This window comes from Orycteropus afer, unplaced genomic scaffold (assembly GCF_000298275.1).
Source record: "Orycteropus afer afer isolate SDZICR_OR568_19922 unplaced genomic scaffold, OryAfe1.0 scaffold00411, whole genome shotgun sequence".
Lineage (NCBI taxonomy): Eukaryota > Metazoa > Chordata > Mammalia > Tubulidentata > Orycteropodidae > Orycteropus > Orycteropus afer.
In genome coordinates this window covers 2,333,506-2,341,166 of record NW_006921998.1, presented here as the reverse complement: position 1 = coordinate 2,341,166, position 7,661 = coordinate 2,333,506, and positions in this window count along the sequence as shown.

Sequence of the window (7,661 nt, the reverse complement as noted above, 5' to 3'; positions counted from 1 at the left end):
GGCAGTATCACTACGGAAGTAGGATTGCCCAACCTTCCTTCTGAGGAGTGGCTGGTGGGTTTGAACTTCCAGCCTTCTGGTTAGGAGTCAAGTGCTTTAGCCACTATGCTACCAGAGCTCCCCATCAATGCCTAGGATATCTTATCTATCTTTGTGTGTTCCATTTCATTTTTGACAACTTCTAATTTTCCTAGATCCATACTTCATACATTCCATGTTCCAATTATTAATGGATGTTTGTATCTGTTTCTACTCATTTTGAGTCTTGCCACATCAGTCAATGGAAGTTTTAAAAGTTTTACTCTAACCATATCATTAAGGTCTTCTCTATTCTGAGGAGTCAGATCTTCCTCAGTCAAATTTTGAATGCCTTCTGACCTGACCTACACTATATTGGACAGTGTTTCAGGGCTATTCATAAAGTTTTCCAATAACATATCAGACAGTGCTTCACTGCTATTCATAAGATTTTCACTGGGCAATTGTTTGAGAAATGGATGGCCTCTTCCTCTACATTCTTTAAATATATTATATGCATATATATATATATACACACACACATACATTCTTAAAGTAGCCAGAGACAAACAATACATTATCTCTAAAAAGAAACTAATATACATGACAGTGAATTTTTCATCTGAAACAACAAAGGCCAGTAGAAAGTGGCACAATACTTCAGTGCTTGCTTGCAAAAAGGACATGGAGGTGGCATTTTCTGACCTCTTCTTCAGAGGTCACAAGAGAGAGACAAAATCACCATCAGCAGCCCAAGTTTGTTCTCTGAGGCCAAACAAGCCATCACTCTCCAAACCTTCTTACTAATTCTAACACTAGCCTTACCTGCCAAGGCACTCACTACTTCTCCGCTAAGTTCAATAATTCATTGCAATTGTCACACAGAACTCACAAATAATCATGATTATGGTGGTTTATTAGGGAAGTAACAGACTACAACTCAGGCTCAGGAGTGTGGTCAGGACACAGTTCTTTGATCAGGTCAGTCTCCCCTGTGCTATGCCCTTAGGCATACCTCTCTGGACCTTGGCTTTTTAGCTTGGCCTCTGCCGAGCTTGGGGAAGTGTTGTAAAGCTCTTTAAGCTCTGCTGATATGTACACCCAGGTGCACCCCACTCCACTAGCAATCCTCCTGCCCAATACCACTCACTTTTCTCTCTCCATGGGCCTGCAATATGGCTGCTCTGTCTCATGCCTCTTGGTTCCACTACCAGGCATCTGACTGCAGGCATTTCACCTGCGCATCTCTGCCAAGGAGGTCCAGCACTGGGATCTTGTGTCCAAGGATGCACTCCACTCCAACTCCAGCTCTTCTTTCTTGACGACAGTGAGATCCCCTCTTCTGCCTCTAGGAGTGCTGATTGTAAGCCCAGCAGCATATCAAAAGTAACCAATCCTTGCATAAGAGTTCTACACACCTTATTTTCCTGGACCCACCCAGTAGTCTGGTGGGAGTTGCAAAGACGCTGACCAGAAAAGCCATACGAAGTAATTCACTGCACCACAGTGCTAAAGGGAAAGAACTGGAAAACCCTCAATCCTGTATGCAGAAAAATCTTTCTCAGAATTGAAGAGGAGATAAAGATATTTGAAGATGAGGAAAAGATGAAGAATGTTATTTATTTATTTATTACTAGTAGATCTACCCCTAAGGAATTGCTAAAAGCAGCTCTCTAAGCAAAAAAACATCATAACAATAGAAGGCATTAGCCTTCAGGGAAAAAAAAAAAAAAAAAAAACAATAGAAGGCATTAGCCTTCAGGGAAAAAAAAAAAAAAAAAAGAATAGATAAATATAGAATATTCTTCATCTAATGAGTTTTTAAAATCATACTTCATAGTTGAAGCAAAAAGTATGTTATCTAACAGGGGTTCAATGCATGTAGAACAAATAGTTGAGACAATTTTATTTTAAAAATAAGAAATATAAAGGAACCCCAAAGAAAGTAAATTTTCTATACTTCTCTCACGATATTAGAAGGGCTGTGACAAATTCTGTATGAATATAGGAATATCAAGAGTAACTACTAAGAAAACAATACAGAGCAATATACTCAAAAACATTATAAATAAATAAAATTGTGAATTAAAACTGTTAACTAATGCACAAAATGCAAGAAAAAAGAAACAGGAATGAGAAACAAAAGCTGTAATTAAAAACATATAATAAATGATAGCTTTAATCCCTAAAGTATCAATAATGATTTTATATATAAATAGTCTAAATACATAAAATAAAATACAGAGATTGACAGACTATATGAAATCTCATGATTCTATTACAGTCTCTGTACAAGACACTCACTTCCAACAGGACAACCCTGATGCACACCTTTCTTGATTTTAAACCATTCAGTAGCTCCTTTTTCTGTCCAAATGGCGGCTTCTTGGTCTGTGAACAGTTTCTGGCAGTTTGTCTTACTGCAGTGGATTGTGTGTTGCTGTGAGGCTGGAGGCTATGCCACTGATATTTCGAATACCAACAGTGTCACCCATTGTGGACAGGTTTCAGCAGAGCTTCCAGACTGAGACAGAATGGGAAGAAGGATAGGGCCATCCAATTTTGAAAAATTGACCAAAGAAAACCTTATGAATAGCAGTGAGACACTGTCTAATATATTGATTTTGATAGACCTTGCTATTGATGTCTTTCAATTAATTGTATTAGGGTTTTGCTGAGATACTTAGATGTATAGTTTTCTATCTTTTACAATAATGGGAACTTTTCAGTCAATAATTATATAATACACTGTTAGCCCCATACTCTTTCTTCTCAACTTCTAGAACTGATGATATGCATGTTAGATCAAGTGCTATTGATCTACAGATGCCATTCATTTTTCTTTTCAGTCTATTTTCTGTTGTTCAGACTGAATAAATTCCATTGATCTATCTCCAAGTTCACTGACTTTGTATTCTGTCATCCTCACTCTACTCTTGAGTTCTTCTATTGGGTTATTTATTTTGGTTATTGTTTTTCGCAGTTATAGAATTTCCATTTGGCTCTTTTTTGATACTTCTATTTCTGTGCTAAGATTTTCCAGTATTTCATTTGTTTCAAGAGAAAATATTATTTTTGAAGTATCCCTATGAAAACTGTTTTAAAATTCTTGTCAAATAATCCCAACACATGGCATCATTTGCTGTAGTCCTTGTCTCAGAAAACCTAATTATACTCCAATTTGGTAGACCCTCCCATTAATTCAAATACTCTTCTTCATTTTATACATCCATTCAGTCTCTATACACCATTTTAATTTCCATGGTATATTCCTAAACCAATTAAAACTATGGCAATGCCTTTCATTTTTAGCCAGCCCCTGTACAGATGTTTATGCTTGGAAGAGTTATTTGAGACAACTCCACTTGAGCAATATAGATTAAGAGTAAAGAGAATGATTCCCTTTGTTCACACCCTCAAAAACAACAACTACAAAAATTGGAAACCAGGAAAACAGATGTTAGACTAATTCTTACTAATCCCTTGAGAACCAAATCAAGTACTTCTACTCTTTAATGCTTTTATTTTCAGTTCTAAATGATATTTTCTTTCACATATAGAATTTTATCCTGCTTCGCTAGTGTGTGAATTAAGGGAGGGCATGAAATCCATTTTATTAAATATTATATATTCCTTTCAACACCTAGGACACTATATTACAAGTAATAGGTATTGGCTTTTTCACCAAATTGAATGGAATTATCTTACATTGAGAAGGGTAGCAGTCTTTCTCTGACTGGAGCACTAATACTATTTTTAATGGGCTTGATTTCATTTTAAGGCTCAACATCTGCTCATAGAAATACACTTCCAAAATTTCGTTGGAGATATATGGAATTCTTTGTTTTGAAACAAGTATTTTTTTTCTTGTGCACTGCTTTGAGGAACATGAACTAAAGTTATGTTCTTTGTTGTAAAATGAAGGATACTTTTTCCTGAAATTAGTAGCACCCTGAATTGAAGTTCACATTAAGAATACAAGAAGAAAAATTTCTGTAAAAAGTAGAAAAAAAGTGGTTTCCTAGTAAAATTGGCTCCTCTCTACATGTTACATCCAAAAACCTGATGCTAAATCATGCATAATGGTAATGTTTGAGACCTTAATGTGTAAAAAGTTCCTTTGCATAACCAAAAATTGAGACCACTGAAGCCAATATGAAGTCTGATTCACAGACCTGCTGTCTATCTAACTCACACTTTTGTGTGAAGGAGGAAGGAGGGATCCTAAGTCTTTAGCATATTCTATAAGGATGATAAACACCTAAGTGTTGAATAGATTCTCCAGAGAACCATCAGTTTCTTTAGAACTTGGAAACAGAAAGAATCTCGCTGCCAGAGAAAGTTCTTTATATATGGCTCAAGTAAATGCTCTGGATTTGTTAACAAGCTTCTGCAACCATTTACAGGCTGCAAGCTTTTCTGAGGACACCACCTACCTAAACTGTTTCTTTAAGAATTTTATTTTGATGTGCCTTTGAACACTTGTTAAGTTGTACTTTACACATGCCAATACACAAACACAATACACACATGCACAATAATTTTTATTATTGATAGAAGATACAGTAAAATTGTGCCTTAGTTTCACAGAATATTTCTTACTCCAAAATATTGAGGATACTTGAGATGTTAATTACACAGAATTTCATTTCAGTTCATTTATGTGTGTGTGTGTGTGTGTGTGTGTGTAAATGACAAATTCATTCACTTGCATGACCATGGGAAGTGGTTTTGAATGTGATTAGGTGAGCAGGTCTATTATTTTAGTACTTTAAGGTTTGCAATTAGGAGTGTCAAAACAGTGTTTTCAAAGCAGTCCAAACAAAACCTCTTTAACAAGAATCCCCATTACACTATTAACTAAAGTAGTAGATATCAGATGGGGAAATGCCTTCTCTGAGGAACTTCCTAAAAAGTTTTTCCCTTCTGGATCCACTGAATCAGAATTTCAGAGTGAAGAACTAGGAGAAACACAATGTTCAAAGTTTGGGGACTACTGCAACCAAACTATTTTTCAAATCTATAGGAGCTATGTGGTTATGACAGTTAAACCTATGGAAATTAACAGAAAATATAACTCAAACTGGCTTAAAAATGAACATATGTAATGGTTTAAGTAACTGAAAACATGCAGCTCATGTAAGATTCAGTTCTGGAGAGCTACCAATTATTCATCATGATTTTTCCTTAGTTTTGTTCATTCTGCTTCCTTCAGACAATGTTTTTCACTGGTGCAAAAATGTCTACAGGAGTTACAAATGTCGTATCTGTATTTCATATCAGCCAGGAGCATGGAATATCTGTGCCCCAGATTTCCTAGAAGTAGTCATGACGGTTGTGTTGATTTTATTTTAGTGCATCAATGGAACAATTCTGCTCTCATCCTATGTTTTTATCCTTGCAATTCTTCCTATACAAGGCAATTTTTTCATCTCTTGAAGTAAGACTTGGCTTTATAATTTGAATTATATTATATTAAGACCAAAAGATCTTAGCAGATTGCCATGAAACAGAGGCTTGGAAAAGCACTTGTGTCTTTCATTTCCTTTCTGCCTTCTCTATGGTTGCTAAGAGAATATGCCTCAGCTGACCTAAGGATTTGCCTTGAAGGTGTAATGAAAAACTGAAATACTGAAACCAGGGAAGGCATTTCTAAACTAGCCAACATCCAGCTGACCTTCAAACATACAAAAGTGTCCAGCCACCATAAGCCTACCTGACACATAGCTGAAGGAATATACACAAGTGAGCCCAACTGAGACAAGAAGACCCACCCATATGACCAATAAACTCATATACTATGATAAATGCTTATTGTTTTAAGCATTGACTTTTCACATGATTTATTAAAAATTTTTTTAAAAAAATTCAATGCGATCCCATCAACATTTTTTAATGCTATGGAAAAACCAGTCACTAACTTTATATGGAAAGGAAAGAGACCTCGGATAAGCAAAGTACTATTGAAGAAGAAGAACAAAGTAGGAGGTCTCATGCTGCTGGATCTTAAAACTTACTATATAGCCACAGTAGTCAAAACTGCCTGGTATGGTACAATGACAGACACATAGACCAAAGGAATAGAATTGAGAACCCAGAAATAGATCCATCAACCTATGGTCAGCTGATCTTTGACAAAGGGCCAAAATCCATTAAATGGGGAAGAGAATGTTTGTTTAATAAATGGTGCTGGCAAAACTGGGTATCCATTTGCAGAAAAATGAAAAAAGATCTGTACTTCACTCCATACACAAAAACTAACTCCAGATGAATCAAGTACTTAAATGTGAAACCTAAAACTATAGAGTTTCTCAAGAAAAAACTAGAGGCAAATTTAGGGGCCCTAATATATGGTATAAATAGACTATCAAGCATAACTCAAAATACACAAACAGCAGAAGAGAAACTAGATGAATAGGACCGTCTAAAAATTAAATTTTTATGTGCTTCCAAAGACCTCTCCAAAAGAGTCAAAAGAAAACCTACAGATTGGGAAAGAATATTAGGCAAGGACATATCTGACAAGGGACTTATCTCTAGTATTTATAGAAAACTCCAACACCTCAATAATAAAAAGACAAATAATCAATCAAAAAATGGGCAGAAGACATGAATAGACACATCACCAAGGAGGATATTTAGGCGGCCAACAAACATATGAAGAAATGCTCATAATTATTAGCTATTAGAGAGATGCAAATCAAAACAACAATGAGATACCATCTTGCTCCAGCACTAGTAGAAAAGTTCAATGAGACAGAAAATAACAAATGCTGGGGAGGATGTGGAGAGATTGGGACTTTCATACACTGCTGGTGGGACTGTAAAATGGTACAACCATTGTGGAAAGCAGTATGGCGATTCCTTCAAAAGTTGGAAATACAAATACCATTTGACCCAGCCATTCCTTTACTAGGTATATATCCTGAAGAAGTGAGAGCCATGACAAAAACAGACATATGCACACCCATGTTCATCGCAGCACTATTTACAATAGCCAAAAGATGGAAACAACCTAGGTGTCCATCAACTGAAGAATGGATAACCAAACTATGGTACATACACACAATGGAATACTATGCAATGCTAAAGAATGATGTAGAATCTGCAAAACACTGCATAATGTGGATTAACTTGGAGGACATTATTGAGTGAAATAAGTCAATCACAGAAGGACGAATATTTTATTAGTACATTACTGTAAAAGTCAAGGAATGGTTTATATATGGAAGGAAATTTTCTTTGTTGGTTACCAGGGGTGGGAGGGTAGGGTAAGGAACACTGTTAAATAGATAGAGATAAGTAGTGATTTGTGTGAAGAGAAGGGCAATCTACCAAATGTGAGTGATCAACATAGTGGCATTGAGGAAGAGAAAGACATAGAGAGGTATATGGGAGGTACAGATAACAAAGATGAACCCTTTTGCACATATAGTACTGTGTTGTCAGTGAAGCCAAACATGAGTATATAGGTGGATAGATGGGTGGACAGGGTGAACTATTAAGTATGCCTAAGCAGCAGGGAGTGTATCCAAGACCATGTGTAGTGTTGGCAGACAATGGTTCTACAAGTGTATTTGTATGTTCTGTAAGAATTCCCAGGGGTATAGTAGAGCTGACAAGGGACAAGGTTGTAGTCACTT